Source organism: Triturus cristatus, chromosome 6, assembly GCF_964204655.1.
Source record: "Triturus cristatus chromosome 6, aTriCri1.1, whole genome shotgun sequence".
Classification (NCBI taxonomy): Eukaryota; Metazoa; Chordata; class Amphibia; order Caudata; family Salamandridae; genus Triturus; species Triturus cristatus.
The window spans coordinates 760,334,391-760,354,210 of NC_140589.1; the positions used below are offsets into that span (position 1 = coordinate 760,334,391).

Below are 19,820 nucleotides of genomic sequence, written 5' to 3' on the forward strand. Positions count from 1 at the left end.
TTTATTTTCCTGTCATTTACATCTTGGGAAAGTAAACTTTTTAACAATGCGATCAAACAGTTAAATGAATTGACCTCTACAACCTAGTACGATATATTTCTATCTCTGTGGCTTGTAGTTTCTGTTGTTTATTTGCCTCAAAATGATCATACTTCCTGTTTTCTGTTCTTCAAAATAGGTAAATCCATTTTCTATGCATTATTTCAGAATTATTTGCCTGTGCTTCATTTTGCAATTAAACAACACTGTCTTTTATTCACACATTTGATCCATGTTGAAAGCCATCATCTATCCACTCCCAAGCACCAAGGGGAAAGCTAGAAACGCGGATCACTTACCTGCTGGGGGTGCCATCGGACGCTTTGCTGGCCAGGTCCTGTGCTCACTATCTCCCGGCATCTCTGGGCTGCGTGTCTCCCCCGCCGCCGCCACAGCACCTCGCGGCTCGGAGCGGGGGGAGACTACAGCCCCCAGACTCCCTCGGGACAACGACGTCATCCACGCGCCCGGAGGCGCTTAAAAGCCATCCGATTCCTCCGCGTCGCGGGACGCGCGCGGGCGATGCCGGGCTAAGCCCGGGCAAAGGGCGGGCCCTCTGTGGCCCTCAGAGGACCGATTGAGGCCGGGACGGGCCACCTCACTAACGTGTAAGACTTTACAAGCCTATATTATCAGGTACACGGTGGGGGTGATCTGCCCTATTTATGACATATCGGTTCTGTAGTATTGTTTTTAGCTTGTTCATATTTGGCTATCAGGTATCATCATATGTGTTGGTGTTGCCACATTGTGTGAAAGTTTAATTTAAGTTTAATCTAAGTTTTAGGTCTTCCCAGGGGTTTGCCAAACATGGCTAAAGCTTTAGCAGGCAGCAAATCCACGACTACGTCAACGTTAGATAACTACTTAGTCAAAGTAGTCACTAAAATTAATAGTGATAGGCGTAAATCCTTGGGACAGGGTTCAAACCTAACGACTACTAGCCCTCTGTTAAATAACACAGTCACTTTATCCTCTCCTCCATCTACTACTAAGAATTGTTTAAACGAGGATAATGATTTATTAACCCTGGGTGATCATTTTCCTAGTGAACAAGATTCACTTGAAGTTAACAGAGATTTAGTAACTGATGTTATCGAGACTGTAGAAGACTCTCCGGACCGGCCAACCCAGAGAGTGCTAAGATCTCGTACACGGACTCTTTTGAAACAGGGTTGCCCACGAAGCACTCATAAAAAGACGGGTCCTGCTCCAACAAAACAGGTTACCAAGGAACCAGCCATCCCTAATAACCCTATGGCTAAGTTAGACTCTCACCAACTTGATTCCTTGTTAGGTCTTTTAGAGTCCAAAATGTTGAAAATTGTTGAACCCTTAGTCACCAAGATTGACGAACTATCTGTTGAGATTGAAGGCCTACGTAATCTTTTGACACGTAAGAATAATTCCTCTGGGAATATAACTAGAGTAGCCGAGGGTCCACCTGTTTCTGCTGATATCCCTAGGCCCCCAAAGGATACTCTAAACAGTATAGCACCACTGGTTGTCGAATCCACGACAAATGAAAATAACACTTTACCTCCTGAAAGTTGCTTAAGTAGTAATAACGCAACGGCAAGTACATATTCAGGAGGAGCAAAACCAGATCTTCCCCCTGATTGTGCCCCATTTGTTGTAGTGTTAACAAATGTACCCCCCTTGAAGGACGTCGCCAAGAATTCTTTCCCTGAAACCCATGAATCTCTTAAAAATAAATCAGTCTCGTGGTTAAATAAGCATTATGGTTTTCCAGCACACTTATCCCACCAGATTTTAACAACGAGAAGAGTTTCCTGGGTTGGGCGATCGCGCAAGACTATAAAGGGGGATTGTGTAGTAATAAACTTTAGAAATCCCTTCATAGTGCATAATATCTTATCAAAAGCTACCTTGCTCCCACACACTGACGAGGGTATTACCCTTCACTCATTGGGTTATTTTTATAAACAACAGATAAATTTACCCCGCAGTGTTCCATTGGAGGTCAGAGCATGTCATCCTGAAAGCCAGTTTCCTCAAGGTCTTGTTATCTCAAATCGTTTTCAGGCTCTGAGTAACTTAGATTTAAATGATTGACTGCACTCTGGTGGGGCTACTTCTAGACTTATTAGGGAAAGTTTATCCCCTATAGAAGTAGAGGACATGGTTCCCAGTGGTTCTGTGCCAGTTACAAGTAGAGAGGGCACCCAAAACGTTACGCCTGCAATGGGGATTGTCATTGATGAAAGAGTGGATGATACTGTCAGTGCCCCTCGAATGCCCTTAGGTACAAGTGTCCTTAGCTGGAATATAGCTGGCCTAAACAACAAAGTTCATGATCCTATTTGGAGGGACAGTCTATCAGGCCACGAAATTATTGGTCTACAAGAAACCTGGGACACTGAAAATACCTTTTTGCTGGATGGGTTTTCTGCTTTTTGGTCACCAGCGGTGGCCTCTAGTAGGGGGAGGGCTAAAGGCGGACTTTTAACCCTTATTGCATTGACCATTGATGGTAAATATAGTAAAGTGGAGACAGGCTCGCCTTATTGTTTAGCAGTAGAAATCCACTTCAACTCTAATGGGATCTGGCTCATTGTTAATTTTTATAATTCATTTATTCAGAATACGCCAAATGAACATTTATTCAGTCTATTTGATTTTTTACAAATGTATAGTGAATCTTGTAAAAATTCTTATTCGGTTGTTGTGCTTGGTGATTTTAATGTTCATTCCTGTTCTAAAAATTGTTTTATACGGGACAGTTTAGGTCCACACAATCAAGGTAATCTACACTTTGAACACACACCACAGGGGATATTTTTAGATGAGCTTCTAGTTGGGAATTCTATGGTTTATCCCGCGAATCACATTAATGACATCCCGTCCTACAAAGGAAGTGGCTCAGGATCCACTATTGACTACATCTTTGTCACATCCAACTTAGCTGGAAATGTAAGTCAATATAATGTAAAATGGTCTGTTTATAGCGATCACAACCCCGTCCAGTTAATTCTCACTGATGATTTCAAAAAAAGAGTTTCTGATAATTCTACTGTCAGAACACTGGACATAAGGCCAACTGACCAAACTCGACGCCTGAAATGGTGTCAGTTGGTCCCAGAGGATTTTACTGAAAACTTGTGGGGCACGGTTGGGGACGAAATACTCTTGTGTTTACAAGACGGGATCTGTAGTGACGCAGTTCTGACAGCCTATGATAAAATTTGCTGTCAGGTAAATAGTGTTCTTAAAAAATTTTGTAAGGATAAACCCAAAATTGGGGAGAAATGGTTTGATCACAGCTGCTCATCTGCCCAACGGAAGCTAATGTCAGCTCTTAAAGCGGTTCCACTTGATAGAGCAGAAATTGCCATTTGTAGGAAGGCCTATAAAATGGCTCAGAAAAAACGCAAAAATGAAATTAGGGATGAGGCATGGAATGAACTCCTGTCCATTGATGTCATTAAAAATAGTGCGAAATTTTGGTCTATCGTAAACAAGCCTTTTTTTAACGGTAAAAGCAACACTGAGCTTGAATGCGGTATCCAAGAGGACAAATGGTATACTAATTTTAAACAAGTGTATGATGGAGATGGCTCGAGGGTGGGGTCCTCATTTAACTCTGAGAGTTATACTTTGTCCTTCACAGAACTAGAGGTGTCGAATGCTATTTTGCAAATGACAAGTAATAAGGCGCCGGGACCGGATGGAGTCCCGGCTGATCTTTTTAAATCAGATATAAAGCTCTGGTCCAAAATCCTTTTTAATGTTTTCACAAATGCCTGTCAACTGGGCCTTCCATCAACGTGGGCGAAATCGGTCATCGTTCCTATTTTTAAAAAGGGGGACAGAGGCGACCCGAGCTGTTATCGCCCAATCTCCCTCATAGATTCCTCAGTCAAAGTCCTGTGGAGGGTGGTCCTCGCCCAACTAAACGGTTGGCTAGAGGAATCAGGAAAACTCTCTAGGGTCCAGTATGGATTTAGGAAAGGGATGGGTACCATAGACCAATGTTTAAATCTACAACTTTTAATTGGTAAATACACGGTGGCCAAAAAAGGAGCCCTGCTGGTTGCCTTTATGGATTTGTCATCGGCTTTCGACCGTGTAAATAGATCAAAACTATGGCCCATGCTCCTTGCACTTGGTGTAGACAAAGACATCGTCCACTTTTTAGCGGACCTACACAGAGAGTTAATAGCTACAGTTCGTTACGATCAAAGGGGTAATTGCACAAAAGATATACCCATATCTTATGGGGTCAGGCAGGGGTGCATTTTGGCACCTCTCCTTTTTACACTGTATATAAATGATTTAGACAATACCCTTATCGCCTCATGTAAAGATATCCCCGTGCAGGGAAATATTTAGTCCCTGCCCTTTTATATGCTGACGATGCCGCCCTAATTGCTAGAACGGGAGTGGGCCTTCAGCTATTGCTAAATTCATTTGCCGATTTTATGAAGGGTCTGGACTTATCTGTTAATTTTGTCAAATCACATGTCATGGTCATCGGCCCTAAATCCGCTAAATCTAAAACCTTTTTATGTGGGGGTCATCAACTATCCAGGGTTTCTTCTTTTCCTTATTTGGGTGTTCTTTTTGATGATCGAGATTCCGGGGTAACCCAAATTATGGCAAAAAAGATTGTGTTTTCAAGAGCAACAGTGGGTGTTCTGGGCTTCGCCAGAAAACTGGGTGCTAGACCAAAGAAGGCCCTTATCCAGGTGTACAAAGCTAAGTGTCTCTCCATAGCTTTGTACGGAGCTGAGGTTTGGGGAATAAAAAATGCCAAAAGCATACAGACTGTTGAGGATAGATTTTTAAAAAACCTCCTCTCAGTCCCGATCTCAACTGCCAACTATATTGTTCATCAGGAACTTGGTATCGGTTTTCTTGAAGATAGTATTGCTCTGGCCCCGATGCTCAAATGGATCAGCATTTGGCTTAACCCGGATTTACACCTGAATCACACAATTTTGAAAGACTGTCTGTTGCTTGATTATGGACTGCACATACCCTGGTTGAAATATATTCGGAACCTGGCGAACAAGCTTGGTAGACCAGAGTTGTTTCTTTTTCCTGAGACCCTGGTAAAAGGTGACATCAATTGGTGCAAAGAAACTCATATGTACATATCTACCTCGGCAAGGGAAGAGAAGGAGCTGGTTAAGGGCTCCGTTAGGGCCCACCAGCTCTGTAAAACAATATCCTCTATGGAACCTTATCTTGGATATGTAACAAATGCAAATCATCGTTTTCTTTTAACCAGATTTAGATTGAATCAACTACACCTATTGATTGGAATTAAGAAAGACTGGAAAAGGTCGTTGGACCCTGGCCCCTGTTCCTGTGATAACTTTTCCTCCCAGGATATGATACACCTTTTCTTCTTCTGTGAGCACTTTACTGACATTAGGAAACGTTTTTTAATCCCAATATTAAGAGATAAAGGCTTTGTTCAAGTGAGACCTGCTTTTTTGTACTTACAGCTGTTAAACAATGTTTGGGAAACTTTTAATATTGCAAGTTTTTTAACTGTGGTAATTCGTACCTTGAAGAAATGAACTGTACTCTTTTAATGTTTTTAACTGGACACGTTACCTTGTTAAACCAATTTGTGTAAATGTGTTTCTTTTTAAGTTTGGTAATCCACTAAAAATGAACTTTGTTTTTTAAATATGTATTTATTGTAGTATGCTTTTATGGTTTGCACTTAAACCGAATAAAGATTTTATGACTGACTGACACTCCTAAGCACCAAACTCTCTATACCTAAGGATCATGTAGAACTGAAGATGAAAGCCAATGATAAATATTGTCCTCAATATTAGCCAGACCAGAGCTTGTCTGAGGCAGTTGGTTGAAAAATAAATAAATAACCACGTTTAGCTTGGTAGCTTTTCCTTATGGACTCTCTGTGGGATACATTTCAATTTGGTAGATACGGATCACCAAACTGAACTTGGTTTGAGCAAGGGTAATGCAGATCATAACCTCAAAAGGTTAAGTCGTAAATATCATTTTGACTTTCAGACAGCATTGATGTTGAAAGGTAGGGAGGCTGGGCCACACTGAGGCTTTAGAAATGCAAGAGAGGCAAAGCTCTCTGGTTTCTGGGTCATCATTTGATTTTTTTTTAAACATAGTAGAGCTTAAAGTCCAGCATGCTGTCTAGATGATCCTTTTGGATGGCTCCCAAGGGTAAGAAATGGATGAGAAGATTTAGAAGACATGAGTGATGTCCAACAAAAAAGAACTCAACATATCCTGTTTGAGGTAGACTTCATGATTGCAATCAGTGGTACTTTGCCTTTGCCACATGCCTTTCTGCATGAAACACAGTGTGCAGTTGACTGACCATGTATCTCTCTTGTCTATGATCACGATGCAGTGCTGGGGAAACCTATGGCCCTTCATTGGATAGGGGAAAATACAGAGCCCTCTGGGCTTAGTGGCACCTGAATGAACTGCTGAACCTCATAGCTAAAATGACACCAGAAAAATCACAAGAGCTTGAACAACTGATTTGAAGTCGTCAAGGGGGAGGAACGGTTTAATTTTCCTTAGGATTCTCCTTTGGAAGTTGGCCCCTTTAGTGGCAGTACTGATGTGCTCCTGCATGTTTAAGTTCTTGTCAGGGGTTATTGCTAGTGATCTTAAAGGAATCTATAATGTGTGGAAGGTGATTAAGAGCTGCTAGTTGGTTCATCGCATACAATAATGCCAGGACCATTCTAGTTACCACCATTGGCATGTCCCGGCTGTGTTCTTTCAGAAGCTGGTCTAGCCTATTAATATACAGAATAAAGAGCATGGGGGCCAAAATACCCCCGTCCTATCTGAAAGTGGAGAGTTCATTCTCTTTTGGGGCCAAACCTCACTGAAGCCTCCAGGCCCGTGCGCAGCTGGAGCAGAAGGGGGTAAGACATCCCTCCCAGAATCCTCAAAATGTTTCCATAGGCCCGCCCCCCAATGCTTCTCAGGTACCTCATTCATCCTCAGTGCGATCTCATATGCCGTGAACCACGCATATATATCATCACCCCTCTGGTAATCTCGTACTAAGTCTTTGGGAATGTACACCTTCCCCACTGGCACTGGTTGTGTGCTGCCACCATTTGAACTGGACTCGGCCTGTTTAACCTTCATTTCCAGTTCCCTCAAGCTTAACTCATGAGCTAAGAGAATCATTTTCTCTTCCAAGGCGAGAGCGTTCCTGCTCTCTTCCGCTCGCTTTTCACTTTCAATGAGCAGCTTCTTCTCCTTTGTCTGAGTTTTAAGTTTTAAAACCTCCAACTCATGCTCTCTGACCCTTTGGATTTCCTCCAGCTCCTCTGGTGAAAAACTCCTCCCTGAATAGCTAATACAAGCCCCTGAAGCTGGTCCTTCCACTGGCAAATCCTGTGGACCAAATCCTTTCCCTGGGTCATCCTAATCCACCTCAATATCACCCACCTCCTGAGCCGCTTTGGCTTCCCACCAGGCCCTCAAGGCCATTTGCAGCTCCTCCTTCTTGGCGCTACTTTTCATGGGACATCCCAAAGCTCTGCAGAATTGCCTCAATTAATCAACTTTGTAGGTAAACTATGCCTCAATGTCGAAATCTAATTCTTCAGCCGCACTAGCTCCTAACTCCTCTGAGACATGATGTGTGGCTTAAAGGTTGCTCAAAAATAAAACCAACAAATCAAGAACACAATACGTGGTTGCGTCGTGGTCTGCGTTAAACTTGTGATGTACACCAATCACTGTGAGTGAATTTGCAAATACACATTAAAATCCCACACCGCTGACCACCAAAATGTTAGACCTGAGATCCCTGGTTGGCTGAGGTAGGTACCTTAGGCCAAATAGGGACTTGCGGTTCCACGTCAGGGAAAGGAAGGTCACCTCTTGAGATAGCCCCGCTCACCCCCTTGGTAGCTTGGCATGAGTAGCCAGGCTTATCTTCAAGGCAAATGTGTAACCCAATGATGACACCACAATTAGACTCCACATGAGTTTTATAAAAACGAGTGTAAACTTTATATAAAAAGATATACGATAAGACCACAAATATGAATCCAACATATGAATATGTGTACTATTTCTCCTGGCCGGTTGTTAGGCCAGCCCTTGTCAGTTCTGGCGATATTAATGAGCTCTTCTAAACATTCCCCTGTAATCCTAATACCATGTTATACAGTTTGTAATGCTAGAATCAGGCACTTTTGCAATGTAACAATAATTGCAATGCGTAAGGCAGCAATTAGATACTTTGCGATGTAAAAATAATGCAGTGCGTAATGCAGCAATCAGACACTTGGCAATGTAAAAATAATGCAATGCGTAACGCAGCAATCAGACACTTTGCAATGTAAGAATAATGCGATGCGTAATACAACCACCAAGTACGTAGTTATGCAGCGATAAGGCAATGCGTAATACACTAATCAGGTAGTCCGTTATGCACGAATAATGCAATGCGTAATACGCTAATCAGGTAGTTCGTTATGCAGAAAAAATGCAATGCGTCACACGACAATCAGGTAGTTCATTATACAGAAATAATGCCATGTGTCATACACTAATCAGGTAGTTCATCCACCCCCATGTCCCTCAGCAAAGCCCACAGTTTAGATCTATCCTCTGTGTCAAATGCTGTGCTGAGGTCCATGAAGGCAAGGTGTATGCTGCCATTTTTAACAGTTGCATTTTTATAATCACTAGATAGAGATGTAGATTCTGTTCAACTGTTCCCCGGCCTAGCCTAAAGCCGTATTGGATGTCGGACAAAAATTCTTTGCAATCAGACCAGTCTGCCAATCGTTTTAGGAGAATCCTGCCCAGAACCTTTACCTCAGTGTCTATTGATGATATAGGCCGGTGGGTCCTTTTGGTTGCCCTTTTTAAAAACAGATACAATAATTGATTGTTTCCATGATGTAGGATGAAGGAATATGGCCACGGGCTAGAGAATTCAGGTGTTGAGGGATTAGTGCAGTCCAGAGGTCCTTACATGATTTAAAAAGATCTTCGGGCACCCCATCAGGTCCTGGCACTTTCCCTAGTGTTATTCCTGCTATGCCTTCTCTTACCTCCTCTCATTCAAATGTCAGCAGCGGCCCCCACTCTAGCACAGGATAAGAGCTAGGGGCGCAGTCAATGGAATAAATATTTTCAAAGTGCGCAACCCAATTCTTGGCTGGTATGGTTTGCTCATCTTTGGTGCGTTTTTTTCATTGAAAAGAGAATGGTTCACAACTCTCCAGAAGGCGCTAGACTACCTCTCCCTTCACACGCTTACTGTAAATCCTCCCCATGCCATTTTTGTAAGTTGGCTCTTCCTATCCTTTCGTGCTTGCACATAATTCCTTCTGACCTCTTTAACGGCCAGCGTATTCCTTGGCTTTTGTTTGAGGGCCCGCTTTAAGTTCTTATAAGCCTTTGTGCAGAGCCTGTCAAACCATTTGGGGCCTTCCTCATTAGATTTCAATTTAGGACTTAGAAGAACTTTCTGTACCTCTCTACAAATATTGGAGTACGCGTTCAGAATGGCCTGGTCCGGAGAGTTGGGGTTTAGACCCGCCTCAAAATCATGACTGCACACCTTAACCAGTTTCCTCCAAAATCCTCAGGGACTATCCTGCCCCAGCCTATCTGCCTGTCCTGCTTCTTTAGTATTAGGGGATTGCTAAAAATGTTAGAAGGCTTCTCCTCTAAACCATTCCAGCCAAATTCAGCCAAAAGGGGGTTATGTTCACTCAAAATGCTCCAAAAGGTCCTGAACCCCACTAGATGCGAGTACAGATTTGTAGATACATAGATAAAATCAATGGTGAAGGCTGCCCCTCTACCCTTAAAGGCTGGTGCTGTCTTATGTGAACCATAATCCTCAATGCTTATTAAGTTAATAAGATTTAATTCTGATAGGAGGAGGTCAATCATATCACCCTGTCGTGAATGACTGAAATTAACCTTTTCGCAACCCACTTCAGAGTCTGCATCCCTTTTGTTAATAGTACAGGTTGTATATGGCTGTAAATTAAATCCCCCAGTAAAATAATAAAAGGGAAAATCAGCCAGTCTTTCAAGACCTTTTAGAAAACATTTCCTAGCTCAACTTCCAGAGCAGCCTCTGAAGAGGGTGAATTATGGAAATTTATGATTAAAACCTTCACCTTTTAAGGAAATGATATCAAAACTCTCAAAATAATCCCTGAGTCATGTTCCACTACGCAACCCACCCACAGGCTCACAGATGTTGCTAGACCTCATATCTCGCCCCTTCTCATCCTTGTTTCTTCTGAATTTCCAACCCCCCCACCCTCCCCCCCCTCCACCAGGTTACCTTGTGATGTGTTGGTTCTGACCTAACAAGTCAATCAATGTCTGCTAGGCCATCATAACGATTATAAGTGGGGATGTTGAAGGTTCTAGCCCGGGTGACGACCCCCCTGTCTGCAATTAGGGGAGCTCTTACTCACTGCTGTCCATCCTACATAACTGGTGGCTCCAGTATGGGCCCTTCGTGTTTGAAAATTAGGTCTATAAAAATAACCAAGAAGCTGCAAATCAATATTACTTGCCTCTAAATGTATTCCCATGTTTCCCAGTAAAAGACTTTTAGCCAGGTATGTGGGGTTAAAGTTAACGATGATACAATCCCCTCTTTATAATTAAATAAATAATCTGAGTCGTCAGATTATGAGAACCTAACCAAAAGGGTATAGGGAAAGCACTTGTTTCCCGAGAAACCCAAGAAAAAGAAAGAAAGGGCAATTCCTTTCTTTAGTCCCCTCACTCACCAGGGTTTCCCCACGGTGACATGCTTCATCATTGGGGTCCTCTCAGTCCTCTACGGACTGAGGCGTGCTGCGACTTGCGGATTTACGTAGGAGCACTGAACAAGACTATGTGTTGTGCAAGTGTTGTGGTGTGGAGTGGTTTAAAGTGAGTTAAAATAATTAACTTGTGGGCCAATCTAAATTTATTGTTGCTCCTAGCTAATTAATTAAAAAAGTGGGTAATATGCTAGAGATAACTACTATAATGGGTAAGTGTACCTAGCATATGTTGTCGACTAGTTTCAAGCTTCCCAAGCTCTTCATCAGGACTACACTGGGACCAGCCCAGTGTGAATACCACTCCTAGAAGACCTAAATTGGTGCATAAAATAAGTGAAAAAAACGAAAAACGCTGTGCAAATTAAGCATGCGTTATTCAAAATACATACGTAATGTACGTCTCATGGAATTATTTTAAAAGGCAAAACTGTGCCTCATGGTCGACTGAGGGGGGGTTGGACACTCGTACACTTGTACTTGTCAGGCCACCCGCCGGAAAACACCTACTGGTACACTGCCTCGCCGACCGCATACTGTATGCGGTCGGCGAGGCAGTGTACCAGTAGGTGTTTTCCGGCGGGTGGCCTGACAAGTACAAGTGTACGAGTGTCCAACCCCCCCTCAGTCGACCATGAGGCACAGTTTTGCCTTTTAAAATAATTCCATGAGACGTACATTACGTATGTATTTTGAATAACGCATGCTTAATTTGCACAGCGTTTTTCGTTTTTTTCACTTATTTTATGCACCAATTTAGGTCTTCTAGGAGTGGTATTCACACTGGGCTGGTCCCAGTGTAGTCCTGATGAAGAGCTTGGGAAGCTTGAAACTAGTCGACAACATATGCTAGGTACACTTACCCATTATAGTAGTTATCTCTAGCATATTACCCACTTTTTTAATTAATTAGCTAGGAGCAACAATAAATTTAGATTGGCCCACAAGTTAATTATTTTAACTCACTTTAAACCACTCCACACCACAACACTTGCACAACACATAGTCTTGTTCAGTGCTCCTACGTAAATCCGCAAGTCGCAGCACGCCTCAGTCCGTAGAGGACTGAGAGGACCCCAATGATGAAGCATGTCACCGTGGGGAAACCCTGGTGAGTGAGGGGACTAAAGAAAGGAATTGCCCTTTCTTTCTTTTTCTTGGGTTTCTCGGGAAACAAGTGCTTTCCCTATACCCTTTTGGTTAGGTTCTCATAATCTGACGACTCAGATTATTTATTTAATTATACATACATTGGGAGGGTGAACCTAACCGTTAAAAACCTCTCTTTCCCCCCTTTTTTTGATATACAATCCCCTCTTTACCATCAAGACATTTTGGGCCTGTGAAAGAGGAAAGCCTCTATGACGGGCCAGCCAATTTAAGGTATTATTGAACAGTTCCTCATGCGGTTCCTTGTGATCTTTTCTTAACCTGGGAACCCGTGCAAGGATGGCTACATATGGGCATGCAGCAGGAAGAATGCCTATTACTGGTTGTTTTTCTTGAAGTAATTCTTCTCTTTCATTATTTTACCTCCCTTTGCTACTCTGACTGCGGGTTGCAGTCATCCCCACTTGTGCTTCTTCATAGTTGTATCCCCTGGGACCACCCTGAAATGAGGTCTAGCTTGATCCCATTCAGAATTTGTAGGGGGTATGGGATACGGATTAGGTGTATTAGAGGGGGACTTATTCCTCTGGGTTTGCTCTAGCAATCCTGGCTGGCCTATAATATTATGGGTTTCATTGGCTGGGTGGGGAGGAATGACTTCCAGAGTCCCTTTTATATTTTTAATGTCCTGTTAAGGCACAGTCTATAGCATCCAGTCTAGCCCAAATCGGTCGCAGTTCCTCCCGTAGGAGAGTAGAGATTTGTTCAATAAATCCTGCTTCCAGACACCGAATCCCCCCCTTGGTGTAATTGGCATGCTTTTCCCCCGCCTCTAGGGTTTCTCAATCTATGGGAGCTGGGAAGATTCCTAGATCCTTTGTGGTCTTCGATTCTTTGGTGGGCTTAGTTGTCTGGGTGGTTTTTCTTCCATTTTCTGGTATTGTAGGCTGCTTAGCTTGCTTAGAGGCCTTACGGGATTGGCGATTTTCAGAAGACAGAGGATTCGAAGACAGTAAAACACCCTCGGGAGCCTCGATTACTGAGGTCTGGAGCAGCAGGATTGAGCTTGCTTTGCTTGAATGGGCTATAGCCTTAAAAAAGCAGGAGTGTTAATTTTGGTACTTAAACCCACTGCTGAAGTGAGAGACAATCTTCTTTCTGTAACATTTTGTCAAGCATTGTGTGGGAGGTGGGGGGGTGGTGATTGTACACTGTTCAAATCCCCTCCAAGTTTCCTCTTACCCATTTTGGCACTTATATTTAGTCCAGAGAGTCATGTGCTGTACAGCTGCTTGCTGAGCTTTTAAGCCAAGAAACCAAGAGCGGTGGCCTAGCCCAGCCTAGGCCGGCCGCAGACTCTTGGCCCGGTCTTTGCCCGGGCATGTGGCTGGGTGATTTTTACCTGTGCCTCCGGGTATGGACTGGCTGCGTGGGGAGCTTCCTGCCGCAATGACTGGTGGGGCTTTTCCTCTGCTCCCTCTCTCCTTCAACGCAGATTTCTATTTTTGAAAACTCGGCAGCGCTGAAAGTGTACATGGTTAAACAATTATGTTACTGCAACCAGATGTATAGCCTCTAGCCATTATTAAACTGCCTTGTGGGAGATGTAGTCTTTAGCTTCTTTTCATATCACAGTATTTTGTTAGGACATAAGCATGGTAGTCCAGTGACTCTGAGTGCTAAACTCAGGTTTTACAAAAATGGATTTACGCTCTGACAGCAGTCACACTGGAAGAGCCCTTTGCCCCTCCTCAACTCATTGTGTTGCTGCTGAATACACTTACCGCAGCCACAATATGTAGATGCCCAAGCTTGGCACAGGGCTAGAGAAATTAGAGGAATTAATGGTCCACACTAGGACTACAGTCTCTCTGCATCCACGATGGTCCCTCATTATCCAATAAAGAACCACCAATCAAAATGATACCAAGGAGCGCTCTACTGGGCAGCGAGCACTGCACAACAACTTCAGACAAGAGTCACCGCAGTCACTAGCAACAGTAGATGGCAGAAGAACAGATACATAGTGAGCTAAACAGGACTATAAAGACGAGGCATATGGGCCCACACCCGGGGAACGCTCAGGATCAGACCAGTTTGAAAATAATGACCTGGAATGTAAACGGCCTTCGTCATAAAATAAAGCACACTATGGTGCTGCAATACCTAAAGCGCAACCCCCCGGATATAGAACTCCTACAGGAGATGCATTTAAAGGGCAACAACTGCAAAGTCTTAGATAGGTACGGATACAGGCTCCTTGCACATGCAGGATTTACATCGGGGTCACGTGGAACGGGCATATTGGTTCGCAGTGCTTTGCCTTTCACACCAGGCAAGATATGGAGTGATGAACAGGGAAGATACATAGCACTGACTGGGATGTGGGAAGGGAAGGGAAGGTTATATTCAATTCAATTAAATAAAGCTTTATTCGACTTCATTAAAAAGAAAATCATAAAAGCACATAAAATCATGTTCCATAGTTACAGGTTTTAAAAGAACCATGTATGAATACAATTTAAATACAAAATCAATACATGAATATATATCTATAACATTCTCACATCATACTCATGGGGGAGGCATATTAAAATAGATTTTCTGCATTTTATAACATTTTTTAAAAACATGGCTATCGAGATAGTAAAGTATTAATTCTCTAATAGTTGCATAACCAATAACGCAGGGCGACATTGCCTAAGGCAGAGTGTTTTTAAAATCGGCAGAATCCATCTCTTTCTCTGAACAGAATAAAATTTGCACAGCAAAAGAACATGCAGTGTCGACTGTTGTGACATGTCATCACATGGGCATTTACACATAATTCTAGACCAGTCGTTCATATCAGGAAAACTGATTAATCTATGTACCAAGCCTAGTCTAAATCGGGTTAACACAAATCTATTATAGCCACCTAAAGTGTTTCTCAAATAAGGCTGAATACTGTCTTTGGTCAATATAAGCTGATGGGCCTGTACTGTTGGTTTCAACATTTCTGTAGAGATTCTCCTATTCTCCAAAAATAGGGAAGGGAAGGTTATAAATCTATGCTCAATACATACCTCCGCGATTGCATGCAGATACCCTCTCGGCTCTCTGTGGGATGCTGCTAGAACTACCAAGTGGCACTCTCATACTGGGTGGGGACATGAATGCGGTAATGAACCCTGACATAGATTGAGTGTCAACCTCTAATAAGGGAGTGGGAATAAAACCTCTGAGAGCATTTGTGGAAGCCATGGGACTAGTGGATCTCTGGAAGGAACACAACCCAGAAATAAGACAATACACATTCTACTCTGCACCACATGGGGGCTATTCCTGACTGGACTACTTAATGACACAAACTTCTGAGGCAGGGTGGTTTTGGGGAGCACTACATAGGGCACGCAGCATATCAGGGCACTCACTGTTAGAAGTTCGACTGACAGGACCCACAAGTGGCACTGCACTGCCGCCACACTGAGATCCTTGGCTGTTTAACGACAAACTAGACACAAACTGAGTGGAAAGGACGCAACAATACTGTCAGGAAAACGTGGTATCTGTAGACTATACATGCATACTGTGGGAAGCATACAAGACAGTAATTAGAGGTCATGTACAGGCTATCGCTGGGGTAAAGAGGAAAGAGAAAAGACTCTGTTACGATCCTCTAGAGGCGGAATTGGTTGAACTCGAGACATTACCAATAGAAGCAAAAGAGGTACCTGCCCAAGTTAAACACCAAATTCACATTAAACAGAAGGAAATGAAAGAATTATCGGAGGAGATGGCCCGACACAACACCGCCTGTATGAGGTTGGGGATAAAGCCAGCAAATTGATGGCCTGGTTAGACAAGAGAGACAACGCAAGAAACTGGGTCCTCGAAATACACACCCCAGAAGGGGAGATCTGTAATACAGGGAAGGAGATAGCAGCTGCGTTTGCAAAGCACTACGAGAAACAATATACTTCCACCTCTGTTAAAACAGGACATGACTATGCAGCACTCCTTCAAGACTCTAGACTCCTGGTGTTAGCCTCAGAGGCATGAGATGTGCTAGACGGGGACCTTACAACAGAGAACATTAGGCGATCCATCGGAGCCCTACAATCGTGCAAAGCGTCTGGACCAAATGGTATCCCAGCCGAATTAATCAAAGGAATGGCATCTGTGATAGCCCCGCATATGCTAGCTATGTTTTGTGAGGCACTGGTTCGAGGTAGCCTCCCGGAGTACCAACGGATGGCTACTATTGTAATCATTCCAAAGAAGGGTAAACCGCAGACATACTGCAATTCCTATTGTCCACTATCATTGCTAAATATGGAGGTGAAGGTACTAGCAAAAGTCTTAGTTACAAGACCGCTGGTATAATAACGTCCATAATACACCCTGACCAGTTTGGCTTCATGCTGCATAGGAGTACCTGGCTCAACTTAATAAGGCTGTACGGGGTCCAATACCTTACAGCAATGAGACTGGAAAAAAAAGCAGTTGGACTGTCACTGGACGCCCGTATGTCATTTAACAGTATCGAATGGAACTACTCATTTGCGGTACTAGAGCAATTTGGATTCGGTCCACAGTTCTGCGTCTGGGTTCGACTACTATATTCCAATCCGATAGCAAGAGTGAAGTTAAAAGGGGGCGATGTCCCGACCACTGGCCCGGCATAAAGGCACTAGGCAGGGCTGCCCTCCCTCCCCTATGCTCTTTGCCTTAGCGTTGGAGCCCTTAGTGGCGTGGGTCCGAGGTGACCCAATGATACGGGGTATCCCGGGAAGTGAAGGATGGGAGGAGAAAATATCTTTACGTGCGGACGATATACTCTTATACATCACAAGCCCAAAATCATCGATAGGCCGCATCCTCCATATATTCCATCTCTTTGGGGGATATTCAGGATACCAAATAAACTGGGATAAATCCCTGATCCATGTGCTAGCTGGACCCGTTCCGGCCCTACCATCCAGCGCACGAGTATTAATGGTCAAAGATAAATTCAAATACTTAGGAATAATAATTTCTAGGACAGATACAGAGTTCCTAGAAGACAACTTAATGCCCCAACTGGATAGGCTTCGAGGGGACGTCACACATGGGAGGCATCTCCCGTTGTCTCTGTTTGGATGGGCAACATTGTTCAAAATTATGGAATTGCCACGATTTTTATATGTCTTGCAAAATATGCCATGTAGGGTGCCACTGGAAAGTCTTTCGGAAAGTAGATAGTGAAATAAGATTGCTCTTATGGGAAGGGGGATGCCCGAGAATAGCATTACACAAACCTCAGAAGGGAGTGTTCGAGGGTGGGTTGGCGGTCCCAGACATAAGGAAATGCTACTGGGCATCACAATTGGTCACTATCAATGATTGGGTATTCATGGGGCGAGATGAACCCGCCCACTAACGGACTAACGGTGACGAACGTACCTGTGCTCATTTGATCCCTGTGGGCTGCTGAGTTTCCTGCTGCTCGCTCTTTCTCCCTCCCGCCGCCGCAGGACAGCGCGGCCGCTGTGTGGGGGGAGGAAAGGACTACACCTCCCACGATCCCTTGGCCGGAAGCGGAAGCGACGGATTTCGCGCCCGCAGGCGCTACAAAAGTGAACCTTCCTCCGGCAAAGCGGGGGGTTCTTGCCACTAACGGACTAACGGTGACGAACGTACCTGTGCTCATTTGATCCCTGTGGGCTGCTGAGTTTCCTGCTGCTCGCTCTTTCTCCCTCCCGCCACCGCAGGACAGCGCGGCTGCTGTGTGGGGGGAGGAAAGGACTACACCTCCCACGATCCCTTGGCCGGAAGCGGAAGCGGAAGCGACGGATTTCGCGCCCGCAGGCGCTACAAAAGTGAACCTTCCTCCGGCAAAGCGGGGGGTTCTTGCCACTAACGGACTAACGGTGACAAACGTACCTGTGCTCATTTGATCCCTGTGGGCTGCTGAGTTTCCTGCTGCTCGCTCTTTCTCCCTCCCGCCGCCGCAGGACAGCGTGGCCGCTGTGTGGGGGGAGGAAAGGACTACACCTCCCACGATCCCTTGGCCGGAAGCGGAAGCGACGGATTTCGCGCCCGCAGGCGCTACAAAAGTGAACCTTCCTCCGGCAAAGCGGGGGGTTCTTGCCACTAACGGACTAACGGTGACGAACGTACCTGTGCTCATTTGATCCCTGTGGGCTGCTGAGTTTCCTGCTGCTCGCTCTTTCTCCCTCCCGCCGCCGCATGACAGCGCGGCCGCTGTGTGGGGGGAGGAAAGGACTACACCTCCCACGATCCCTTGGCCGGAAGCGGAAGCGACGGATTTCGCGCCCGCAGGCGCTACAAAAGTGAACCTTCCTCCGGCAAAGCGGGGGGTTCTTGCCACTAACGGACTAACGGTGACGAACGTACCTGTGCTCATTTGATCCCTGTGGGCTGCTGAGTTTCCTGCTGCTCGCTCTTTCTCCCTCCCGCCGCCGCAGGACAGCGCGGCCGCTGTGTGGGGGGAGGAAAGGACTACACCTCCCACGATCCCTTGGCCGGAAGCGGAAGCGACGGATTTCGCGCCCGCAGGCGCTACAAAAGTGAACCTTCCTCCGGCAAAGCGGGGGGTTCTTGCCACTAACGGACTAACGGTGACGAACGTACCTGTGCTCATTTGATCCCTGTGGGCTGCTGAGTTTCCTGCTGCTCGCTCTTTCTCCCTCCCGCCGCCGCAGGACAGCGCGGCCGCTGTGTGGGGGGAGGAAAGGACTACACCTCCCACGATCCCTTGGCCGGAAGCGGAAGCGACGGATTTCGCGCCCGCAGGCGCTACAAAAGTGAACCTTCCTCCCGCGTCGCGGGACCACGCGCGGGCGGCGCCGGGCTAAGCCCGGGCAAAGGGCGGGCCCTCTGTGGCCCTCAGAGGCACAAGGAGGCCGGGCTGGGCCACTACCATTCACTATTGTTGAAAAATTTGGGTATTTGAGTTGCCTCGCATATAAGTGCTCAGTGCTCTGTGGCAAAATTGTTAAAGTGGTAGTGGTGTTTGGCCTATGCAGTATTCATGGGTTGGTTATTGTGGTGGTTATGAAGTATATTGAGTAATACTGTAACGGATATACATGAGGTGCATTGATACTGTGAGTAGATAATTGCTGAGTAACAAATTTTGATAAATATTTGGCCACTCAGTCGCGAACATAGTGGGGGAAAAGTGGGTTGTCAACAGAAAGAGCATCATGGCTACTAAACCGAAAACTAGATCAACCAAGCGTAAAGCAAGCACCCCGTTGATTACGACAAATAGCCAACTTAACACAGATACTCTTGTTGGGCACTCTGCACCCCCAACGGCCATAGATCTAATGTTACGTAAGGTCATTGGGGCAGTAAACTGGGAAATTGAACGTACCCAGAGACGCCTATCAATGACCCCCACGCAAAATTCCCATTTACAAACACACAGTAGTCCTATGCAAGCCCCACAAGTAAACCTTTGTGATAGCCTGCTGGATAATAGCCCGGACATTTCAATTGGGAATTTACCTTGTGGCCAGCAGCTAATAGAGGTCGATTCACCTATTGATAAGGTAACAAAAAGACCTAATTTAATTAAGCATAGGTTGCCCAAAAGAGGTTCCAAGATCACGCAAGCAAGGAAGCCAAAACCCCCCAATAAGGGTGGGAAGAAACAACCAATGGAGGAAGAGCTCATAGAAGTAGATACACCAACTCCATTAAGTCCACCAGGATGGCTACAACCAGTTTTAGCCAATTTGCAAAAACATCTAGAAACCTTCATTACTGCCCAAATAAAACCACTCTATAGTAAACTAGATAAAATTACTAATGAGCTTTATAAACAGGCAAAGCTGAAGGAAAGCAACTCTAACCCTATTGGAAATTTAACCT

General features: G+C 44.8%; 1 protein-coding gene across 3 annotated transcripts in view; it reads left to right on the top strand.

Annotated features, from left to right (window-relative positions):
- FAM184A (family with sequence similarity 184 member A) overlaps positions 1-19,820 on the top strand; it is a 630,233-nt gene that overhangs the window by 540,544 nt on the left and 69,869 nt on the right. The window lies entirely within an intron of this gene.